Here is a 25,735-nt window from a genome sequence, read left to right on the forward strand (position 1 = left end):
CTGATCAAACTCTCCCTGGGAGGGAGAAATCTTTTCTCTTTGTTAATCTACCCTGGGGTCTGAGTTTTCATTACATCATTTGATAATTAGTTCCACTTGTATTCAGACAATTCTGGACTGGGAAATTCCTCCTGGTCTACCTTGATTCCAATTGATCAGAGTACTCTATGGAGATGCAGAGCAGCAAAAACAAACAAACAACAACAACAAAAACAATGTGCTACCATTACTTAGACCAAACATGCAAAGCTTGATACAATAAAATACAAAAACATCAATTAAGCATCAACTGTGGGCTTGACATAGTATAACACTAAATGGTGGAGAAATGAGCAGTTTCTAAATGGTATGGCAAAAGAAACATTAAACTTGGGAGTATGAAGATCCGGATACCCATCCCAGTTCTGTCTCTTATAAGTTGTGTGATCTTTATAAAGTCAAGTTCCTTGGGTTTCTGTTTCCTCCTATAAAATGGAGTCAATATTTGAACTCCATAGTTCACAGTGTTTTTGATAGTAATATAATTCATAAACATTTGTATTATAGAAACATAATTGTTGTTGTTATTGTTGTTAGTTTCAAATATCAAGCTAGGTCTCATTTGTAGGCCCAATATAGAATAGAAGTACTAGAATAATTAGAGAATCCTCCTCCCTGGCCACCTCCAGAATTCCTCCAGAATTATCTCACTACCTAGAACTCTTCCTTGCCCTACCGAAGCCCTTATACCGTCCATTTCTGGAAAAATAAACCAGGGTAAAATCAATTCAGTTGTTGCTCTTGGAAAAAACGTATCATTCTGCTTCCCTAGGGCTCCATTTACTATCCTTAAAACCAAAATACTCCTCTCTGACCACCATTTCCCCTACACATGTTGCTCCTGGCAATTAAAATCTAAGCTTCTTTAAGACATGAGCTGTCTTTGCTTTCATAACTGCATCCCTAGTACTTAGCCCAGTTCTAAGGATACAATAAGCAGTTGATAAATGCTTTCCCCTTTATTCATTTGGGAAAAAAAGTACTAGGATCCAAACTCTGCATAATAAATAACTGATTGATGGCAAATTTCCTGATTCAATTTTTGTTTTTAAAGATGCAAAATATAATACTGCTGAACCTTGATAACTAGAATCTCTTAAGACAATACACCATTGATAGGTCCTAAATGCAGCTTTATTAGGGAGGGATAGGACTTATTCAGAATTGTGACTGTAATGCAATGAGACTGTGTAATAGAATGACCACTAGAACAAGAGTAAGAAAACCTTCACTTTGTCTATATCCTTAAAATTTAGGGTTCCAGGACAGGTCAGAATCATCTAAATGTGGTCTAGCTAAGGCAGAGGATCTTATTCATATCATGTTGCTCACTCTGGCCCCTACTGTTGATTCAGCCTAAGATCAAATTTGCTTTTGTTGCTTTCCATGAAATACTGCTAACTCATACTGAGGTTAAAGCCCATTAAGAATCCACAGCTTGTCCCCACTGCAATTCCAAGTTACATAACAGAGTTAACTGTATGTCGACTTTCCTATTTTCTAAGGGCTCAGTAGAATTTTAGAGTTGCCCTCTTGCTCCACTGTGCTCTGAGCAGGAATGCTTTCGACTAACTAGATGTCCCCATATATGCATCCCAACCCCCAACTAGAGTTGGCATATGATATGGGTCAGGACCACATTTTCAATACTTGTATCTTTTATAGAAGTTATGTTATATATGGATATTTTTTATGCATTGACAAATCCTTATGAGATCATAGATTTAGAGTTGGCAAGGACCTAGAGTGGTCATTGTGCCAAAACTTCTTAATTGATTGATGAAGAAACTGAAGTCTGGGGAAGATACCTGATTTGCCCAGGGTCCCAGATCGTGTAAATATCTGAATCAGTAGAGTATAAAACCAGTACTCTATCCAACATGACAAATTACATTTCTTTCCTTCTTTCTTTCTTTCTTTCTTTCTTTCTTTCTTTCTTTCTTTCTTTCTTTCTTTCTTTCTTTCTTTCTTTCTTTCTTTCTTTCTTTCTTTCGAGGCAATTGGGGTTAGTCACTTGCCCAGGGTCACACAGTCATTGTTAAGTGTCTGAGGCCAGATTTGAACTCAGGTCCTCCTGAATCCAGGGCTGGTGCTCTATCTACTGTGCCACCCAGCTGCCCCTAAAGGTCTTTCTTTCTTTCTTTCTTTCTTTCTTTCTTTCTTTCTTTCTTTCTTTCTTTCTTTCTTCCTTCCTTTCTTTTTCTTTCTTTCTTTCTTTCTTTCTTTCTTTCTTTCTTTCTTTCTTTCTTTCTTTCTTTCTTTCTTTCTTTCTTTCTTTCTCTTTCTTTCTTTCTTTCTTTCTTTCTTTCTTTCTTTCTTTCTTTCTTTCTTTCTTTCTTTCTTTCTTTCTTTCTTTCTTTCTTTCTTTGCCAAATTACATTTCAAGACAAAATTAACTACTACTGGCACGTGGTCCCATTGGGATTCCAATGCAAGAGCTGCTGATTCCTATGCAGGATCCTTAACTGAGTCATGGCACTTTATTGATAAATGTATCCCCAGTCAGTCGACCTGCCTAACTGGCTCCCTGAAAGCAGGTTATCCTCCACTGTTACCATTATCCCCAGAGCATATGCTGTTAATTTTTCTTCTTAATGAACTGTCCAGTCTAGTTTGGCAAGTGAAGCTGTGCTGGAACTACAATATAAATGGTTTATGCTATGCAACTATTGTCAGGAACTGTCTTCTCACAACAACAGAGCATAATTGAAATGAAATATCTCAATGGCTGTAAACACCGTTTGTCAAGGAATAAAGTGAGAGAAGCAATATTTCAAAATTGGCCCTAATAGGCTCTAAAAACATAGATTATTTTGTCACAGCCACAAGTGATACCTGCTTAGGCCTTGAAGTGCAGGGGACTATGATGTTCTGTGCGTTTGTGTGTGTGTGTGTGTGTGTGTTTTAAAGTGAATCCATTTTGGCAAGTCAAGACTCATGCCTGATCATATTTTTCAAGACATGGTTTCCTGCAGGGAAAAAATGGAGTGGTTTAAAAGGTCCTTGTGAGTGTCACTGGACACTCACAAGACAAAATGGTGTTTCTTGCTTTAAGAGAATCAAAGCCAATCCAGAGAATTTTAGACTGTCAGAGATGGAATGAGGCTCCAAGGCTGTCATATCCAACTAGTATCTGAAGAAGAAACCCAAGATAAAATGTCTTTCAAATTTCTGCCAAGCCTTTTCTAGAAAACTTCTTGTATAAAGAAGCCTACTTCATCCACAGGTAGTCTATTGCACCTTTGGATGATTCAAATTGTTAGGGAATTTTTCTTTACGTCAATCCTAAAGATGGACTTTCCCCAACTTTTACTCATTGTCCTCATTGTTTTCAGGCCTAAGAATTCATGTTTAAAATTCTCTGTAACACATATGTTAATCACAAGTACTAAATTTTCAGATGAAGCAAAGACAGAGGCATAGCTGAAGCAAAGATTGGCAGAATTAAATCTAAAAAAGATCCTGATCGGTTAGAATGATGGATCTAATCTCTAAGGGTTGGAGAAAATTATTGTCCTTTGCTGGGGTTAACAAAAGCATCTGAAGGAATGGATGATGGAGGTGCTATTAGACAAAATCGACAATGTCTTTTTTTTTTGGAGTACAAGATCAATTTGCTTCCACAATTACTGAGCCTTTCTTTCTCTCTGCTCCTTCTATTTTGTGCCTAGCAGCAGATACTTGAAGGATTGTTGGCCAACTTAGAGGTGTCTATGTAGCATCTTTATTCATGGAATAGAGTAAATTACTTGTCTCTTTGAGGAATGGGATAGACGCAAAAATAAACTAGCTGTGCCCTGCCTTGCAAATAGTTGGTTTGATTGGTGCTGACCCATCTCAAACCAAGATGGCACAAACTTAAGTGAAACAGAAGATGGGACCATAAGCTCACCTTTATTATACATATTATTGTGGTTGACAATAACATGAAAAAACATCTAACTTTTTCATAGCAATTGACTATAAAATAAATGTGTTAGAGTGTACTGTACACATGCTATATCTCAAGAGATCACCAGAAGAGCCCTATGAGAGAGAGAAAGAGCGAGAGCCAAAGCCTTATTCCCATTTGACAGGCAACATCCCTGAAGCTCTGAGAAAGGAACTTCCCCTAAAGCCACAAGATTTCCAATTTTGAACCCAAGAGAATTATCTGACTTGATTGTCAAGTGAGTGCACCTGTTTATAAGCACGGCTGAATCTTTGCATATAAAGAACAATGAACGAAGGACAAAGGGAAAAAGGAGAAAAAAAAAAGATTTTCATCTTTGCCTCAAAGCACAACTATTTTGCTGAGCCTGTCTTTCAAAGGTAAGTTTGGAGGCAAAACAACAGTGTTCAAACGCTCCACATGACTCTGTGCCTCCCTAAACTCAAAAATAGAATCAGACAGACACAGACACATTAAAAGATATTTAAAAAATAACTGTCTTTTATATTAATGTGGAGATGTTCCCTGGATCACTCCATGAATTCAGGAAACCAGATTTTCAAATACATAAACTCGTTTTCTTCTTTAAAAATGCAGGCACAGAATGAAGAAGATATTTAACAAAAGAAAAAAAAACTCTCTGCTTATGACCAACCAACAATATTTAGAAATAACCTAGAATTTTGAAATTAAAAAATATATTTCAAAGGAGTGATAAGCTAGGTAGTCAAGTCATTGCCATTCACCCATCCTATTATAAGAACATTTATTTTTTTTCTTCCATTTGCTCTCTCCGCCAACATAATATGTTCCCCAGTACTAGATTTACTTTCTTTATGAATACATTTAGTCACATCACACCTTTGATCAAAAATCCTCATTGATTCTCTATTGCTTGCCAAGTTCAAATAGCTCATCTATAGAATGAGAAGGTTGGACAAGATGCCTCGTGTATCTGCCCTATGATGCTTTGATCCTCAGTCAGTTGGTCAGTCAATCAATATGCATAAATTAAGCAATTATTCTATGCCACCCACTGTGCTAACCCCTGAGGATACCAGGAAAAGCAAAAACATGGGGCCTAATCTCATATTCAAAAGAGAGGGAGACATGCAGAGAGCAGAGTACATCCAAGTTAAGGTATGGAGGGAAGGCAATCTCAGAAGGAAGAAACCAGCAAACAACAAGGAAGACTTGCAGAAGGTGAGCCTGGGAATCTTGAAGTAAACCAGGAAAGTTAGAAGCAGAAGTTGAGAAGGTAGAGCCTTCTAGACCGGGATTGGAGGAGGGGCTAGAGGGAAGAAACCAGTACAAATGAGAGGACAGGGGAAATGGAATGATGAGTAAAAAATAGCAATTAAGCCAGTGTAGCTGACTTGTCTCATGTGTGGAGGGGAATAAAGTATCAGAAGGTTGGAAAGTTCTAAGTTGTGATAAGCTTTAAATGCTGAACCAAGGATTTTATATTTGATCTTGGAGATAACGAGGATCCCCAGGCCCTCCATAATCTGTCACTATCTTGCCCTTCTGGGGAAAAAAAATCATATTAATTCCTTCTAGACTACATTGTAAGATGCCTGAACTCCTCCTCTGATTCTGGGACATGCCCTACACTTTTCCACCAAAATTTGGATTATATTGTCCCCAATGCCTTGGATGCCCTTCTCTTGATTCTTCTGAAATTCATATGAAATGTAAGTCAAAAGCTGCCTTCTACAGGCAAATTCATATGAATCTCATGGTACCTACAGACCTTCGCTCTCACATCTCATACAGCACTTAGGGTTGTAACTTCTAAAATCACTTGCATATTTGATTAATATAATTTTATAAATATATTCAAATATTTATATAATTATTATAAATTATATTAAATATATTACATATTTATATAATATTTTGTTTGGGGGAACAGTATTTTACTATCTTTTTTTTTTTTTGCAGGGCAATGGGGGTTAAGTGACTTGCCCAGGGTCACACAGCTAGTATGTGTCAAGTGTCTGAGGTTGGATTTGAACTCAGGTTCTCCTGAATCCAGGGCTGGTGCTTTATCCACCGTGCCACCAAGCTGCCCCAGTATTTTACTATCTTACTAGAATGTAATCTTCATGAGAATGGGGATCATATCTTATTTAGCTCCTTGCACATTGGTTTCTCGTAGATTTTTGTCCCCATTCTGTGGCTTACCAGCAGTGTAATGTGCATAGCTTCTTTCTCTACTCCAAACCTTGGTTTGCTTATCTATAAAATCAGGGGTAATGGTAGATCATATATGAGCTCTATGATCTCTATTATATTTGATTGTACATAGACTGTAGAAGGTCTCTATTCCAGCTCTAAAAAGTCCTGTATTTTTTTTCTCTGACTTCCATGTTTAACTACCTGCCCCATCCCTCTCTGCAATCTACCAGGTCCACTCCAGTCACAATTAATTGAGAAGAAATTTCAAAATATCCTGTTAGCCTCCTTCACTCTTATGAACTGCCTGAGGCACCCTGTGCCCCAGAGGACACATGGGCAATTTGGGTTAGTAGCCTGCAGTAGAATTGGTTCTTCTGTCCCTTAGGGGAAAAGAGGGAGGTCTGAGTAGCAGTGGCCTATTTCCCACAGGACCTCTGAGTAGTGACTGGGCATGCTGGACCATTTTCTAGACTGCTTTGGGGAGAACTGACCGGTCCTATTATGTTTCCCTTCAAGGCAAATTGGAAGAAGGGAAAAGAAGGTAAGGAGAGAGGAGGGGAGGGGAGAGGCCAGAAAGGGAAGAGAGGAGACCCAAGCTTCTTTTACAATTTCCTAGGCTCCAAGGACAGTTCTTTATCCATCCTATACATAAGCATTTCCATCAAAGTATAAGGGTTATGGTTGCAGTTAGAACTTTCACTACCCTCAGGAACAATTTTCCTTATATGAATGATTTTTTTTTCATATATAGCACAGAAGAAAAACAAAACAAAACCCATGATACTTTTTGGAACAGTTTAACATAAATACTGGACACATTCTGAAGGTCATTAAATATAATGGAATTTCATTGCTGGGGTTTTCATGGCAAACTGGAATGGTTTGCCATTTCCTTCTCCAGCTTCATTTTACATATGAAAAACTGAAGCAAACAGGATTAAGTGACTTGCCTGGGGTCACAAAGCTAATGAATGTCTGAGGCCAGATTTGAACTCAGGAAGAGGAGTCTAAGCCTAGTGGTCTCTCTATTACACCACCTAGCTGCCCCTATCAAAAGAGCACTTCAGTTCCATTGTGAGTACCCAGGTTTGGGTCTCAGCTGTAGCACCTTCTAGCTGGGTGACCTTGGGCAAATTATTTCACTATCCTGAACTTCATTTCACCCATTAGTAAAGTGTAAATATGCATACAATGATTTATGTAAAATAGTATGTGACCCTAATATCTTAAAAGTATGAGTTATTATTACTATTATCATTGATATAATCATGTGGAAATTATATAATGTTTATTTAATTTAAGAGTCATTTAGGCCCTGGTTTCCTTCTTCTTTCTCCCTCTCTCTTTGTTCTTATCTATTTCACCACTGGGCAGCACTAAGACCAGAAGCTGGCGAGGGAAACATAATGAGATGTAAGTATATACCTCTTTTTGCAGTCAGCACATATAATGGGCAAAGCATTGGGTTGGGACACAGAAGACTTGGGCTATAATTCTGTCTTCCTGGATACATTATTTGAGGGACAGGTAATAGCCGACAGGTTTCACTGACAGATGTTTCACCATACCCAGGGCCCCAAAAAGAGTTAGATTACAAGGGGAACATGTTTAACAAAACAAACTTTTCCACATTTTAAATAAGTTTGAAATCCACTGTCTAGGAAGCAAAGAAGTATCTATATAGAAATATATAACATCAAGCTAGTATGTGGTTAAATGTTATGCCATACACTTTGCCCCTCAAAATCTCCCTTGTCTATACCTTTTACCTACCCCACTACTGACCAGCACTGAGACCAGAGGTTGGCAAGGGAAGCAAAAGGAAATGAAATGTAAATATATGTTCTCAAATTAAAGGCAGTACATTTAACAAGAAAGGCATAAATCAGGTCCCTGGATGTACTGCTCTTAATAAATGAACTGATGGCTCCTTGTTCAGTGCCATGAAGGCTTTGGATAACACAAGCAGCTGTGTGGCTTTGATCTCTAAAAGGTGGAAAATCTAATACCAGCCTCAGAGATGCCATTTTGACATTGACAATCAGAAGAGAATAGAGACATTATCAGGTGCACGGGAAATGCTGGTATAATATTTCAAGGAGATATTCATTTGAGTCTTTCTCCATTCAGAATAATTGGCCCAATTCTAGGGTGACAAAGGCAGGGGAAAGCTTCACTCAGTAGCAGGGGAAGCACCTGCTCTATGACTACTTCTTTAAAACAAACAAATAAATAAATAAATACAGCGTTTAGAGAGCAAGGCATAGTAAAAATAGCAATAGACCAAAAACATAAATTAAACATTTATTTCAGTTTGCATTTGTCTGCTTAATAGGTATACTATTTTAGGCATGTTTCTTAATCTTTATTTTAATTTAATTTTGAGGCCAAACCTACTAATTTTATCAAAATGGAGAATTTCCGGTATGGAAACTCTCTCTACTAGTTCATATTGGCAAATATCATGTATTGTTTTAGAAAATTTCATGAGTCAAATCACTTGCCCATGGTCATCTAGCTAGTCTGTATCTGAGGAAGGATTTGAACCATGGTCAGTTGACCTCTTCACCATGTCATGCTACTTTTTTATTTGATCTTCATGAGTCTCAATTTACTTATGAAAAATTGTGCCAAGTAAGACTTAACCTTATTACTTGATAAACCTGATTTCTTGAAAAGTAAAGGAGATAATGAAAAACACTTTATAAACATAAAAAACTATGTAAATGTGAGTTATTAATGTTACTTTTCATGTTATTTTATTTTCAAAGGCTAATGGATATAGAATCAGAAGACTTGGGTTTGAGTTTTGGCTCTTATTTATTTGTTTGTTTATTGTTTATTTATTGCTGTTTGTTTTTTTGTTTAATGACCTTAAGAAAATTACTATTCCTCACTTACCTGTTTCCTTATCTGTTAAATAAGTATATAGCTTAGATGATGCCCAAGCTCCTTTCTAGATAAATAATTCTATTATTATGTTAAGAAATCATTGATTATTTTTCCCTAGGTGTATAAAGGAAATCTGGATTTTTCTTCATCTTTCCTTCAAACCTTCATATTTTCTGAACTCCCCTATTACTGTTAAAGGCACTGGGCTTACCACATTGTTGTCATCTCACTCTAAATCACCCTACATATCCAATCTGTTGTCAAATATTGTCATTGTTACCTCCAAAACATTAAAGCATATCCTATACTATTCACTCAAAATCACCATAGAACAGGTCCTTTTTCCCATTCAACTCATTGTTGTTTAGTCACTTCAAACTCTTTGCAATCCCATTTGGGATCTTCTTGGCAAAGATATTGGAGTGTTTTTCCATATCTTTCCCCAGCTCATTTTACAGATGAGCAAACTGATGCAAACTGAATTAAATGATTCACCCAGGCTCACACAGCCAGTAAGTGTCTGAGACCAGATTTGACCTCAGGAAGATGAGTCTTGATTCCCAGCCCAGTGCTCTACCTACTCTGCCCCAACTTTCAACCAGACTTCTGAAAAAGCCTTCTAACCAGTCTTCTTGGCTCAAGTGTCTCCCCACACCAATCCATCCTTCACTCAGCTGCCAACATGTTGTTTCTAAAGTCTTTTCTTGACCATGTCACTCAACTGGTCAGTGAGCTCCAGTTGTCACCTCTTAGTTCCAGGCTCAAATATAAAATCCTTGGTTTGGAATTTAAAGGGTTTTTTTGGTACTAACCTGACTCCCTTTTCTCCTTTTCATGCTTTTTACACCTAACCTCTCTCTCACTAGCAGCCTACATTCTAGATACACAAGTCTACTTGTAGTTCTTCAAACACACCTCCATCTCCCATCAATGGTCTTTTTCTTTGGTTTTCCTCAATGACTAGAATGCTTTCCCTCCTCATCTGCAACTCTGTGTAGCTCTGGTTTCCTTCAAGACTCAGCTCCATCCCTACCTTTTGCAGAAGGCTTTTCCCAGTACTCCTAGATGCTAATACTTCCCTTTTTCAGATTACCTTCATCTACCCTGTGTATACCTAGTTATTTACATGCTATCTCCCTCATTAGAATGTTTTTTTCCTTGGGAGCAAAGACCGATCAGCCCCCTTTTCCCCTAATTATTCCCAGCACTTAGCACTATGGCTGGCAAGGAGTGAGCACTTAACAAATGCTTGCTGGCTGACTAAAATGAAGTCACATAAGTCATTACTGCCTATGTAAAAAAGCTTCATGATTTGATACTATCCTAGAGTCTTCTGTGATCTGCTCCCATACCTTTTATTTTTCAATCATCCTCCAATTGGATGTGTTTTCACCCACGACCTCTGTTTTTTTTTTCCTTTTTTTTTTTTTTTTTTTAGTGAGGCAATTAGGGTTAAGTGACTTGCCCAAGGTCACACAGCTAGTAAGTGTTAAGTGTCTGAGGCCGGATTCGAACTCAGGTGCTCCTGACTCCAGGGCCAGTGCTCTATCCACTGCACCACCTAGCTGCCCCCCACAACCTCTGGTTTTGGCAAAACGTATTATTCTGATAAGCTACTCATACTAAACATTCACTTCTTCAAAGGGCAACTGAAAGGAAAACCCTTATTTACCTACCAACAAGGGATAATTAATAACTAGCCATTGTTTTCACACCATTCCTAAATATATCTCCTGGGTGAGTGTGAGCAAGCTCGAAGGGGCTCAGGTATTGATTCACTGTTGTGTTGATTATTTAGAGTTAGGAAAATGATGTAGAAAATGGTGACAATGTGGATGAAACTTAAAAGCAATTCCCATGTACATTTTTTGAGAGCCAATTGTTAAACATTTCCCACAATAACCCTGCATACCCTCTGTCTACTATGGTTACTATGGCCACAAAGAGATTGAACACGTAGATCTTGTGCTCATCCTCTCCATTTTCTAGAAACCCAGGGATAAAGCTGTTTTCATTACTTCCCCAATTTCATTTCCAAGATAATATTCAGTTTTGCTTGGTTGCATGGCTATTGGCTGGTTGTTTAATTTTGCTGGCCCTTTTTTCATCATCTAAAAAGTGAGGTTATTGGATTAGATTATCTCTGAGGTCCTTTCCAAATCATAATCCTATGTTATTGTAATATTCTCTTAATTTCCTTCCACTGAAGGTAAGAAAGAACTATAGCATATACATGATAGAATATATAATAGAACATAGAATGTTAGAACAAAGTACATTACATGTGAGAGGTAGGAGGACTTTAGGTCATAGAAGGTGAAAACATAGAATTTCAGAGCAAAAACACAACTTAGATACTATAATTATAAACCATTGCTGAAGAAAGAGATCACAGAAGATAGAAATTTAGAGCTACCAGAGACTTGTTTTTTTGGTGAGGCAATTGGGGTTAAGTGACTTGCCCAGGGTCACACAGCCAGTAACTGTCAAGTATCTGAGGAAAGATTTGAACTCAGGTCCTTCTGACTGCAGGGCCGGTGCTCTATCCATACCAGAGACTTTTGATTAACTGAAGTAACTTTAGAGATTATCCAGTCCACCATTCTCATTTTGCAGATGGAAAAAACTGAAGTCCGGAAAGAGACAGTAAGCTGCCCTTAGCAAAGTAATGAAAGAAAGGTGACTAGAGCTTGGGTCTCCATATTTCCAGACCATGGTTATTCCCACTTTACAATTAAGATATTGTACCTGACCTTGATATATGAGATGTAGCCAGAGAACAATTAGTTCATTTACCTTTGCTCACTGATGAGCCATTGAATATCATGGGAAACTGGAGAACATGGAAATAAAGGTCTGTATTAAAAATAACAAATATATCCCTTTCAGCAAAGTCATTTGGTAATGGTTTTTTTAAAAAAGAGTAGATCAGTAGAGCAGAGTAGATAAGGGAGACCCACTCTGAGATCCCTTCCAATCCTGATTCTAGGAGCTTCAGTTTAATTCTTAAAAGTAAGTGTGATATTGGGAATAATCTATACTTCCCCTTACTTCCTTAAACTAATGGCCATGAGGATCAGTTAGAAGGCAGGATCATTATGACAGTGATGATGATAGTGATGATAAAGAAGAAGAAATGGCTTTCATCTATTATTTTTCTTTTCATACATTATTTCATTTGATCTATGTAACAATTTGGTACAGTAGGTGCTATATTTATTTACATTTCAGGGATGAAAAAAGTGAGTCATAAGTTAAATGACTTGCCTGAAATAACACAGATATTAAGTGTATAAGGGGAAATTTTGAATTCAGGTCATTCTACTCCAAGTCTTGCTTTCGTTCTATTGTGTCACATTGCCTTCCATTAAATATATAAATTATATATAATTTTTTGCTCAGCGATTTAGTGAGAGAGAGAGAGAGAGAAATTATTGAGCTCTTAAGGTCAAATCAAGTAAGGTCTCATGTCTTTGTTTCTGATGCACAATTGTTACTGTTTAAAATTGGCCAACTACCAAAGAAATATTATCACAATTTTATCACTTTATTTTATTTCTAACACCTCTAATTGCAGAATGATATGTGAATAATTTTTCCTTCTCAGTCTAGATTCTGAAATAAGGAATGCACATTCTTTGATTCATAAGGAATTAAGTAAATAAAAATGAATGGAAAAATACCTTCAAACCAATCAAAATGAATGGGGTACTGGGAAGCTTTATGGACAGGGAAGCAGTTGTAACATTCCATCAAAGTAGTCTCCTTTCTCTTTATGGGAGAAATTAAATATCTTTGGGTATTTAAAACTGAAGTAACTATGCATATGTTTGACTTCTAATGCAAGCTTTGTGTCCAGTTTGTTCAATATATAACTTCTCTGTACGTAATCATTTGCATAGTCTTTCCCCCATTAGACTAAGAGCTCTATGAGAGCATGAAAAGTGTTATTTTTTTTTCCTTTCTTTGTATCTCTGCCATTTAGCATAGTGAATTACATATATTAAGTGTGGACTAGTAATTTCTGGAATCCTACACAATGTATGGGGATCGAATCAACCTCCTAAAGTTAGTAGTGCATTCTATTTCCCATTCCCTTTTTCAAGAGACCCACTAATGGAAACACTACTGGGAATACAGCTCAGAGACAGAAATGATCAGAGGACCACAGGATAAAAGTAATTCAAATTGGAAGATATTTTAGAGATTATCTGTTTACAACATCACAGGAAGAAGAACTGGGAAATGACTTAGAGAAGATCATCTTACCCAAACTCCAATTTTACATGTGAGTAGAGGATTAGCTTACACTCTCCTGTCAACTAGACCAAGAGTTTGGAAATAGTGACATGAATGAGGCAAGAGTTCAGCAAGTGAACTGTCAGTAAAATAACACAGAGTTGTCATTGGAAGGAAATATGGTATAGTAGAAGTAGAGCCAGATTAGGGAATCAGGAGACCTTGGTTCAAGTCTTGACTCTACAGCCATATTGAAAATGTTGCTGTGAAGGAACCAGAAAAGTTTCCTGTTTTAAATACAACACTGAAGTGACAATCCCCTCTACAGTGTCTCCAATATGTGCAAGAAATGGCTATCCGGTAGTTTTTAGAAGACTATTAATGAAGAGGGTAGACACTAGCACCAGAAGCAATTAATTCTACTCTGGTGCAGCTCCGGTTGCTAGAAAGCATTCCATGAAATTATATTGAGACCTCAAATGACTCCCAGATCTGTATATATCCAGCCCCAATCTCTCCCCAAATATCCAGTCCCAGATCATCAACTGCCTATTGTATATTTCCAATTTGATGATGCAGAGATATCTAAACTCAACATATCCTAAATTGAAATCATTATATTTTCCCCTAAACTCTCTCCTCTTCCAAATTCTCTTATTTTTTCTGCTGAGGGCACCACTATTCAGCTTGTCTCTGAGGTTTGTAACCTCAGTATCATCTACAATTCCGAATTTACCCTTACCTCACATATCCAATCAGTTGCCAGAATTTTCCCTTTCTACCTTTATAACACTTCTCCCACACAATGCACCAGCACACTTACTACCTTAGTTTAGATTCTCATTACCAAAAGCTTCTTAATTGGTCTCCCTGCATCAAATCTCTTCCCATTTCAATATATATACTACTGCCAGCCTAAACGAGCCCAGGATCTCTCGGATAGATCCTCTCAGGGTGGAGGGAACTGGGGCTTTTTCACCCAGCTGTCTGACCTGGTGTCTCCTACAGCCCACGGGGCTTTTTTTTTGCTCAGTTGAAGCAGAGGGGGAGGGGCACCAGCCCTTCACACAGAAAAAACCTTGAGGGCCCAAGGCTTTCTAATCTCAGCCCAAAGGTAGGGTCCCCAAATCAAAATAAATTTCCACAAATGTAAGATGATTATGAACAAAGGTTTGTTTCATTCTTTGTCCATGTTTTCCATGCGCCTAGCACAGTATCTGTTGCATACTAGATGCTTAGCAAATAATTGCTGATTCATGTATTGACCATATTGTGCTATAATTAGCCTCTTTGCTTTTCTGATCCAAGCAAAACAAGCATAATCCATCTTTCCCATGACAGCCCTTCAAATATCTGAAGACTTCACTTCTCTATGCTAACCTTCTCCAATATCTACAGTTGACTCTTATGTGACATAGTCTTGAGTGCCCTCACAATTATGTCCAAATTCTAATTTGTTAGCACTGATCCTGAAATGGGGTTCACAGAATTAAACAACACAAGATGCCAGATTTGTTTATGCCAGAGTTGAGTAAAGTGGGATTAACCGTGTTTTACTTTTGTCACTTGTCTCTGTTAATGCTAATTCAAGGTAGCTCTCCATATTTCTGCCTCCATCCCACAGTATGGACTCATGAGACTCAAGCACCACTACCCAGCCCTGTAAAATGAGGGAATTGGACTAGACAGCACTTAATATCTCTTCCAGCTTTAAACTCTATGATTCAGTGAGCTTCAATGGACTTCAGCTCGAGAGCTAATTATGTTAACACACAAACACCAGCTTTCAGAAGATTGTGTTTCCAAACCCCCCACTCTCTTGGATGTGTTATCTCCATATATGAGGAACCGTAGATTAGTCCATTTTTGTCCTTTGTAATGGCAATTATGCCAGACACACAACTATCCAAAATTGGTTCCTCTTAATTTCTGGGTGAAAAAATCCAGTAGATTTCCTCAAAAAATTAAATATAAGCTCTTAATACTTAACTCCTGACTCTTTTCCATTGATGCCTACTTCTAATTGTCTAATTCTCCTAGAAAATGTCAGGCAGGAAGCCTATTGAAATGTTCAAAGGGACTGTGAAGCAGAGGGTCCCAATTTCTCTGCCAGAAATAAAATGATCATCATTCAAGGACAGTTTCCCCAGCATGAGACATCTGTCAAGTAGAGGTTTAGCATAAGTGAAAGTAAAAGATATGGATGGGGGTAGGAGCAATACATAGAATTTCACAATTACATAGGAGCATTTCTCATTATCGACATCCCTGTGGTTCTGGTGAGAGCTTAGTTCTCATTTCATGAAGAATCCATTTATTGATTTGTTTTCAGCACATATTTATGAAATCATAGGGATCTAGGCACTGATGAACATAAAGTCATGAATTTAGAACAGCAAAAGACATGGAGATGAACTAGTTCAACTCTCATTTTATAAATGAGGAACTAGGAGACCAGAGGGTTTAAGTTACATTCTTGAGGTCCTAGAGGTTACAAGTGGCAGAAAATCCTCTGATTACAAATTCCATGTTCTTTCTTTCATATTATGCTACTTCTCCCAAGGTTTGCAACTAAAAATATACTCATGCTTTTTAGAAATCCACATTGTATTTTGAGAATTGGTTGAAAGAAACTCAGAACATTTAGTCTGAAGAAGGTAGAAGTCAGGAAAAGACATTATGACTAACTTTAGGAATTCAAGACTATCACATAGAAGAAGGAATATACTTGTACTTGGACCCATTGGGGGAAATTAGTTGTAAAGATTTAAAGGTGCAAAGAGATAAATTATGATAGGGGCATGAAACATTTTCCTAAAGATTAGATTTATCAAAAAGTAGAAACATTAATTTAGGGTATAGTGAGTTCCCTCTTACTAGAACACTTTAAATATAATCTGAATGACCATATTCAGGAATTTTCTTGAATGTTTCTTATTTGGGTCTGGCTTGATCTAGATCAAAGTGTTTCAAAAAAATTTGCATGTGTCATGGACCTGAATGGAAGTTTGAGAAAGCCTATTGACCCTATTTCAGAATGATGTTTTTGAATGTATAAAATAACATACACAAAATTACAAAGGAAACCAATTACATAGAGATGTAGTTATATATGTACACATGTATATATGTGTGTTATCCATTTATAATGTGGGTTTTACATGTATGTATCATGTGTGTGTGTATACACACATACACAAGATATTCCAAAATTTTCCAAAAGTCTTAGAAAAGTTTTAGGCTAATAAAGCTCACCAGATGTAGCTACCTAGAGTCAGTAAAGCTTAAGATAATCCTAAAACTGTAGGGACACCTTATATAATAATAAGTTCACAGACAACAGGTTAAACTCTCCTAGTCTAGATCATGTCTACAATCCTTTCAAACTCTGAAAAATTAAAGGACCATAGATTTTCTGGACTAAAAGTCTCTCTTAACAGAAGAGCAAAATGGGGCTCAAGGAGAGGAAGAGACTGCCTAAAAATCACGCAGATCATAAGAGCATAATTCAAATTAGAATAGAGTTCTCCTGTTCCCCCACATTGCCTCCCAAGGTTAAAGATAACTGATGGCTATAATTTCCCCTTCCAGCTCCCTCCTAACTACTCAACAAAATATCTTCCTTGCCTTGGTAGAAAAAGCTATTTTTAAAAGGACCCTCTGAGATTCTGTTTGAAAAGAAACAAGATTTTAGCTGCAGTTCAGCCTGTCCAGCTAATTTTTTTTCCAGTCTGGCTTCTGGAGGATGAGAGCTTGCCCAGTGGGACCAGCTCCCTGCTTTCTGGCTCTTCCCAAGTCAAAGACCCCCATCACCTTCTTGAGTAAAGATCTAGAAAAGGTCACAGGGCTGTCAGGCTGATGCAGTAGCTTTTCAGAAAGGAGGTGAACTCCCGCTGTTTGCTTTTGAGGCAGTGTATTAGACAAGGGTTCTGACATTGCCAGAACAATGAAATCTCACTTAGTGGCTACTTCTGAAATAATCACATTAATCAGAGCCCAGTAAGGCAAGCATTCCAAAACAATCCTACTCAAATAAGGGTAGACCTTGCCAACATCATCTTGTGCTGGGAAAACAAACAAACAAACAAAAAAATAAGCAAGGGGCTAGAAGTCAAGAAACTAATCATGGCTCTACCTCTTAATAACAATAACTGCCACTTATAGACTATGTAAAAGTATGCAGAAAATGTTACATGAATCATCTTATTTTTGAACCTCACTGTGCCTGGCACATAGCAAATACTGAAATAATTCTTGCTCATTTGACAATAACCCTGTGAAGTAGGCATGACAAGTGTTATTATTGCACCCACATTACATAGGAGGCAACTGAAATTTTCCAAGTTTAAGCCAGTAAGTGATGGAGACAGGATTTGAACCAAAGTCTTTCTGACTGAACCTAGTACTCCATCTTTCCTATCAACTGTGCCATACTGCCTTCTTCAGTAAATTACTTAATCTCTCTGGGCCTCAGTTTCCTCATCTATATAGAGAGATTGAATTGGGTTCTTTTCAGTACTAACAATTTATCTTGTTGTTAAGTCATTTCTAATTGTGTCCAACTCTCTGTGACCCCATTTGGGGTTTTCTTTGCAAAGATACTGGAGGGGTTTGCCATTTTCTACTTCAACTCATTTTACAGATGAGGAAACTGAGGCAAACAGGCTTAAATGACTGTCCCAGAGTCACACAGCTAACAAGTTAGGTCAGATTTGAACTCAGGTTTTCCTGACTCCAGACCCAGTACTCTATCCACTGCAATACCTAGATTACCCTGACAATTTATACTTCCATGAAAATAATTTTCATGAAAACACATGGTGGGTGGGGGAGTATATTATAGAGGACAGTTAGCTCCAGATCATAAAATATTAATGCTTGAAGAGACTTTAGAGCTAAATTACTGCAATATCTTCATTTTATAGATAAGGAAATCAAAGCCCAGAGAGGTGATATGTTCATATAAGGTCACACAATGAGTAAAGGGCAAAGACTAACACCTATGTCCCAGACTACAAGTCTGGTGACCTTTTCATCACATTATACTCTTGTCATCAACCCCTTGCCTAAAGTTGAAAGTAATAGGCTGGAGTATGTCTCAGCAGGTGTCCTGAAAAGTTAAAATGGGTTTGGATATAATTGGTTAATGGCATCATTTGGAAATAACTTCCAACAGGGCAAAACTACACAGTGTGTGACTGTAATATAGGAATTTGACTTTGGAGATTCTAAAGTCAAATGGGAAAAGATAGTGGGAAAAGTTCCCAAATCAAAGCTACGGGATATGAAGTTGAACCTAGACATCTAAACAGAATTACACATTCTCTATAGCATCAACTGGGCTTACCTTCTTCACCCATTGGACACTTGTTGCCAATTTCTGTAACACACACCACCCATTTGATTGGTCACTTAATGAGTCACCACAAGAATCACTCTCCTGGGACCACTCCTTCAAAAACTGTAGTTCTGGCTGTAAGGAAGAAAAATCCATTTGTTATTGAACAAGACAAAAACCAACATAACAACATTAAGCAGAAAGTTGTCTGAAATACCAATGCATAGTAATTGGACAGTGTGGCAATGCTGTGGGTATGGAACTGGGTTGGAGTCAGTCCTAGCTCTGCCAATAACTTGTGGGATATTGGAAAATATACTTAATATTTATGAACCTATGTTTCTTTATTTGTACCAATAAATTAATGAATATGTCAATAAACATTTGTTAAAAACCTAAGACATGATAAGCACCATAAATATATAAAGACAAAAATCAAATAGTCCCTGCCCTGACAGAGCTTACATTCTGTCAAAAGAAACTCATATACATATATAAGTATATGTATGTTACACAAAATAAATACAAGGTAATTTTGAGGGATAATGACTGACTAGGAGTTGGGTGGATAATCAAGACCTCATTTGGAAGGGGACATTGGAACTGGTCTTGGAAAGAAAAGAAGCAAAGGTATGTTCGAGCCAGCTCTAACCAGCTTGCAAGAGCAGAACCAATTGTGAAATTTTCTATATGAACATTCATACCAATTGCTAAAAATCAAGATTTTAATATTTTGTTGTCTAGATTTAAGAATATAATAATAAACTGAGTGTATATGCTTCCCCCAGCTGCCCCATGAGGCAATTGTTAAACATTTACCAGTATACCCCTATGTTACTCTACAAATATTACTTTAGCTCAGCAAGATCATGCTAAAAGGATAAGGGAATGCAGTCATCATCAGACTGGAGGTCTGGTAACCGTAGTCTAATAACAGTGACTGGCATTTATATAGAACATTATGGCTTCCAAAGTGCTTTACATCCATCATCTCATTCAAACCTCTGAAAATGCCTGAAAATAAGGATTCTAAGATGCAGAAATTAGAAGGGAGCATATTCCAGGCATGAGGGATAACCTGTGCAAAATCAAGTAAATGGAAGATGTAGTATGTGTGAGAAATATCAAAAGGGACAATATGGTTGGATGTAAAGTAAATGTAAAACAATAACTCACATTCACTGTCATTAAGTAGCATACTGGATAGAACATTGGGCCTAGAGTCACAGAGACCAGAACTTAAATCTAGCCTCAGACACCTAATAGTTGTAATGACCCTGGGTAAGTCATGTCACCTTTGCCTCGGTGTCCTCAAATATAAAATGGGATTGATAATAGCCACTACCTTGCAGGGTTGTTGTGAGAATCAAATGAGAAAATATTTGTAAAAGCCTTTTCACAGTGCCTGGAACATAGTAGGTACATATATCTATATCTATCTCTCTACCTATCTATCTATCTATCTATCTCTCTATGTGTGTGTGTGTATATATATGTGTGTATGTATGTTTGTGTGTATATAGGTATATACATACATATACCTATATACACATATAAATATTGGATATATATGTATAAATTAAAATATGTGTATATATGTATATACAATATGTATATATAGATCACATGATATGTAGTATATAATTATAATGTATGCTAATATATGCTATAAATTTTAATAATCTATTATTATTTTACAGAGTACTTTTCTCACAACAATCTTATAAGGTAGTTAATTATGATGCTATTAACAGATATGAAAACTAAGACACATAGAAAATAAATGACTTACCCACAATATCAAAGCTGGTATGTGAACCCTTCCTTGTCATGTGACTCAGAGTTCTGTTATCATTTCACTGCGATCTCTAAGTTTACTTTCAGCTCTAAAATTCTGTGTTCTCTATTTTTTCTAGCACCCAGCTAAGTACATCACGAAGAGTGGGTAGTTTATACATATTAATAGAAAGAATGAATCAATGAAGGACAATAAACAGACACTGGTATATGGAACCAACTATTAATGCAAAGAGTGAAAAAGGGCTGCCAATATAAATTAGAAAAACAAACCCTTATTAATCTCTTGGTCACTAAGCATTAATCAAACATTTACAATGTGCCACACACTATGCTACACAATGATAAACAAAGATAGAGGCAGGGGGAGGGGAAATCAGTCCCTACCCTGGGAGAGTTCATATTCTAGTGGGGAGAATGATATGAAAATAATTATGTATAAGGAATATATATATATTGCATACACGCATGTGCATATATATGTGCGCATGGAAATATTATCCTTGAAGGTAATCCTGGAGAGAGAGAAGGCTTTGGAGGGGGAGGGAGATAGAGTAGGGATTCAGTAGAAGGTGGGATTTGAATTGTCTTTTTTTTTTGTTTTTTTGCAGGGCAATGAGGGTTAAGTGACTTTCCCAGGGTCACACAGCTAGCAAGTGTCAACTGTCTGGGGCTGGATTTGAACTCAGATCCTCCTGAATCCAGGGCTGGTGCTTTATCCACTGTTCCACCTAGCTGCCCCCTTGAATTGAGTCCTTTTTTTCTTTTTTTTGGTGGGACAATGGGGATTAAGTGACTTGCCCAGGGTCACACAGCTAGGATGTGTCAAGTGTCTGAGGCCAGATTTGAACTCAGGTACTCCTAGCGCCACCTAGCAGCCCCTTTGAATTGAGTCTTAAAGGACATCAAGATCATGGAGGTAATTGGGAGAGACTCGAGTCTCGAGGGGAGTAATGTGGTCAGACTTTTATTTTAGGAAAATCATGCTGGCAGAGGAATAGAGGGTAGTTTGGAGTGAATTATTTTTTTAATATAAAATCTGAGATGATTCCAGAATATCCAGTGTGAGATACCTAAGAGACAGTTGGTTGAGATATATAATAGGCAATCTAATGTTAGACTGCAGTTCAAGATAGAAGTTAGAGCTGGATGTATTATCATGGAACAATCTGCATGGAGATAATTCAACTAATAGCAACTGATGAAATCAGCAAGAAAGATGGTATGGAAGGAAATGAGACAAGCATCCAGGACAGATCTCAGAGCACATGCATGGTTGTGAGATATAACACGAATGAAAATTTTAAAAACTAACAAAGAATGCTGCTGTGTGAGACTACAGTATTCATTCGTAGGCTTACTGGAAACTAAATTTTGAAGAAGTCTTAGAAGTTGTATACCCATTGCTTTTCATTTTACAAATGAGAAAACTGATGCCCAGAGAAAGGAAATGGTATGTTCATAGTCACACAGAAAGTCAATAGTGGAAGAGGCCTAAGAAAATTTAAATATAATATATCTCACAGTTGGTGAAGACACCAAGGGCACTCCTTTAAACCCCTTGTGATCTAAGGAAACTAGGAATTTATGGAGGATAAGAGCTGGGATTCAATAACTTCACATATGAACACAGACTGTTAAAGGATCCCAGTTGTGCAAATATTTCCCTTTGTGTTCACTTCTGTAGAACACGGGGGTTGAAATAAATTACCTCTCAAAGTCTTCTCCATATCTAAATCCCATTCCATGATCCTAAGATTGTTCTGCAAAAGCAGCCCAATTTTCCCCTTTCAGATCCTCTGGGTGCAGCTATTTATTGCTTGGAGCTATTCCCCGGAGGTTTCCTTATATAGAGAGAACACAATAATAATAAAATAATCACTTCCCCTATCCTAAAAATCCCAGGAATAGGAGGAGGGTGAGAGTCATGATGGGTGAGTAAAAGGAAGAGGTTAATTCTATCCCTCCCCCATACCTCAGTATTCCTTTCATTAGGTTCATAATGGCCTGACTTTGAACCTGTGAATCTGATAATTGAATTGAAAAGCAGAGGGGAAATTGCTCAATTTCAAAGAGTTAAAAAGAACAAATGAGTGACATTTTCCAACAGAAAGGCCTGATGTCTGCTTTCCCAAGCCAACTCAGTGAGAATTAGAGGCCTTCAACACCCTCCCACTGTGACAGATTTTTTTTTGAAGATCGTTCAACTTTCCAGCATCCACAAACCAAACTTTCTCCACCTTAAGTCTCCAAAATAATCTTTCAGTTTCACCCACCCTAAATCTTCAAAATAAATCCCACAGAACCTTCACTTTTACAGTACAGTAGACTGAGCCAAGTCATTTTACAACTGTCCTTCATTGAATATGAGAGGATGCTTCTGGCTGTGGTTGTGACTCCGATCTTCTGAACTAAGACATGCATATACCATCAGATAAAACATTCACATTGTCTTCTGAGCAGTTCCAGAGCCATTAAGGAATGTTAGAAGCACAAATCCTAGGGAGTTACAGTCTATGAGAGACTAAGGCACTAGTTTTGTGGGATATAGCATTGAGAATGACCTTAGAGATAATCTACTCAAGCCCTCATTTCAGAAATGGGGAATTTGAGAAGTTAAATAGAAGCACAGTGGCATGTTAGAAAAGCCATTAGATTTGTATTTATATCCTACCTCAAGCTGAGAGGAAGGTGCAAGGAACAGGCATTGATTAGGCACCTATGATGCACCAGGTACTGTGCTAAGCATTTTATAAATAATATCTTCTTTGACCCTTACAACAACCCTGGGAGGTTGCTGCTATGATTGTACTCATTCTAAAGCAGACAAAACTGAGGCATACAAAGGTTAAATAATTTTCTCAGGGCCATATAGACTCCAGGCCTACCTTTCTATCCACTGTATCATGTAACTTACTATGTGACCTTAAAGTCATGTAAAGTTGGAAACAGCTAAATGGTACAGTAGACACTGTGTTAAATGTGGAGTCAGGATAACAGGAGTTCAAATCCTGACCCAGACACTTACTATCTATGTGACCATGTGCAAGTCACTCAACCTCTTTCAGCCTCAGTTTCCTTATTTGTAAAATGGGAATTATAGGAGCCCCTACCTCATAAGGTTATCAAGAGTCTCGAATATGATTCATATATATATATATACATATATGTATGCATATGTGTATAAATAGATAAATAAAGTGCATTATGCTTTTAAAAGGCATAAGAAATACCATGATATTAGCAATGAATGTAAACTGCAAAAAAGGTTCATAGCTCCTAAATCCTTAGAGGAATAGCTAAAAATTTCAGAAAATTAAATAATAAATAAAATACTGAAGAAAAAAGCCATTTGTAAAGCTTCAAATATCCCCTGAGTGAGAGCTATGATTATTTATCCAATCTCCCTCTTTTTACAGAGAAATAAATTGAGGCCTGGGGAAGGTTAAATAATTTGCCTAAAGTTACACAGGCAGTAATGGATCTAGCTGAGTTAGAATTCAAAACTAGGTTTTCTGATTCCAATCAGTATTCTTTCCAATGCACCAGGAGTTTTTGTTCCTAATTAGTGGTACCTTGCCCAACTACATCCTTGTTATGGCCTTAAGAACAGTGATCTCTCCCACTGCATACAAAAGGACAAAAGTATGCCTTAGATTTTCCACTATTTCCTGCAAAATGTCTTGCAAAAATCTTTTTATTGAGTAACTTTTTCTTTCAATTAAGAGAAAGAACAGAAAAGTCCACACAAATGAGTGGCAACCACATCTTTCCAGACAACCACTGAGTTCCAGTTGCTTTCACAAAGTAGAGAAAAGAAAAGAAGTGACTGCATGTCAGAGGGTGGGGAGGGGGAAGGGAACAAGAAAATTAATCAAGTCAGTTCATGTCTGTAACACCTGTCTTAAAAAGTGTTTGAACATTCCGACATCTAAGTTGGTCTTCAAGCTTTTAGCAGAGTCGCTGAGAGAACAGAGAATTCATTATGTCTAAGAGGGCTGTAAAGGTATATTATGACATTTTTGTGCAGATCTGCTGTTTTTGACATGACATTCTTGACTGGAATGTTCTTCTCCTCTCTCCTCCCCCACACCTCCTGACTCTCCTTGTCGTCAAATCATTTGTTACAAGTTCACTTCCCTTCTGAGCCCATCTGTCCTCCATCTTTGTACCATCTTCCCTTACCTTTCTAGCCCTTCACACAATTGTAGCAAAGGCTGCTTTATTCCATTAGCTCCACCTCAGACCAAAGATTTATGACATTTTCTGGCAATTGATACCATGTTTTTTACTTTACTGATTCCATGACCAAACCTTTTATGGGGTCCAATTATTGTATTTGCCTAATATTCAGTTTACTGCTACATAAAATCCTTAGAAACTAGGAAAGTGACAGGAATCAGCTCCAGTGAAGCAACGGGGAAAGTGAGGCACAAAAACTCAACAACTTTGTCTGTAAGTAATTTTGTATATCATAAAAATCGCCAGAGTAAGAGGTGTGAGACCCATGTTTTTATCTTGACTTTGCCATTATTCATATGTTATCATTTTAGGTAGTTCTATCTTCTCTCTGAACCTCATTTCCCTACATATCTTGCTTCTAGGACTGACATGTTATTATATGTTATAATGTTTTATGTTCTAAGCTACATCCTAACTCTTAAATGCAATATACTAAAGTTCCTGCCAGTTTAAGTGTATCTTCTAGTATTCATTTCTTCTCTAACATCTTTGACTCAAAGAATCAGGTTTGTGTCAAAGAGTAAAAGTCAGGGCACATCCTGCACTTGAATGAACTGCCAACTATATCTGTGACATTCTACCTATACTACTTCCTCGGTAATTAAGCTGTTATAATTTTCCTCTGCTATAGATAAGCTTGAAATTTCACACAGAAGATGTCAGGGTAGAGGGAGCATCCCATAATTCAATTCAGGAGGTTTGAATAATTTCACAATTTGTTATGTTCTATGGTAAATAATCATCAACTATGATTTCCAGATTTCCTTCTATGTATGGTTTGCTAATTTTCTTTGTTATGATACAAACTTGATCTTTGCCATGTATCATCATTGTGGGATTCTCTAACTCATCTCTGACTCATGTGGAAGATTTGCGAACCCTAGTTTCCAATCATAAACTGAAATCATCCAAGGAATAATCACCATCAGACAAAAATATAACAGGTTGAGAATCACAAAATTCTGTAGATGGAAGGAATTTGGAAACAGGAAACTAGAACACAGTATTAAGCATCATTAGGAAACTTAGAAGATAGAATGTTGGCGCTGGAAGGAACATTGAAACGCTACAAATTA

General features: G+C 37.3%; 1 protein-coding gene across 1 annotated transcript in view; it reads right to left on the reverse strand.

The window, feature by feature from the left end:
• Positions 1–25,735, reverse strand: part of CDH11 (cadherin 11) — a 209,017-nt gene that overhangs the window by 93,831 nt on the left and 89,451 nt on the right. Inside the window, exon 2 of the mRNA XM_043984517.1 lies at positions 18,630–18,755. The gene's annotated coding sequence lies outside the window, so the exon portion shown is untranslated. The remainder of the gene's footprint in view (positions 1–18,629; positions 18,756–25,735) is intronic.

Source organism: Dromiciops gliroides, chromosome 2 (genome assembly GCF_019393635.1).
Source record: "Dromiciops gliroides isolate mDroGli1 chromosome 2, mDroGli1.pri, whole genome shotgun sequence".
Lineage (NCBI taxonomy): Eukaryota > Metazoa > Chordata > Mammalia > Microbiotheria > Microbiotheriidae > Dromiciops > Dromiciops gliroides.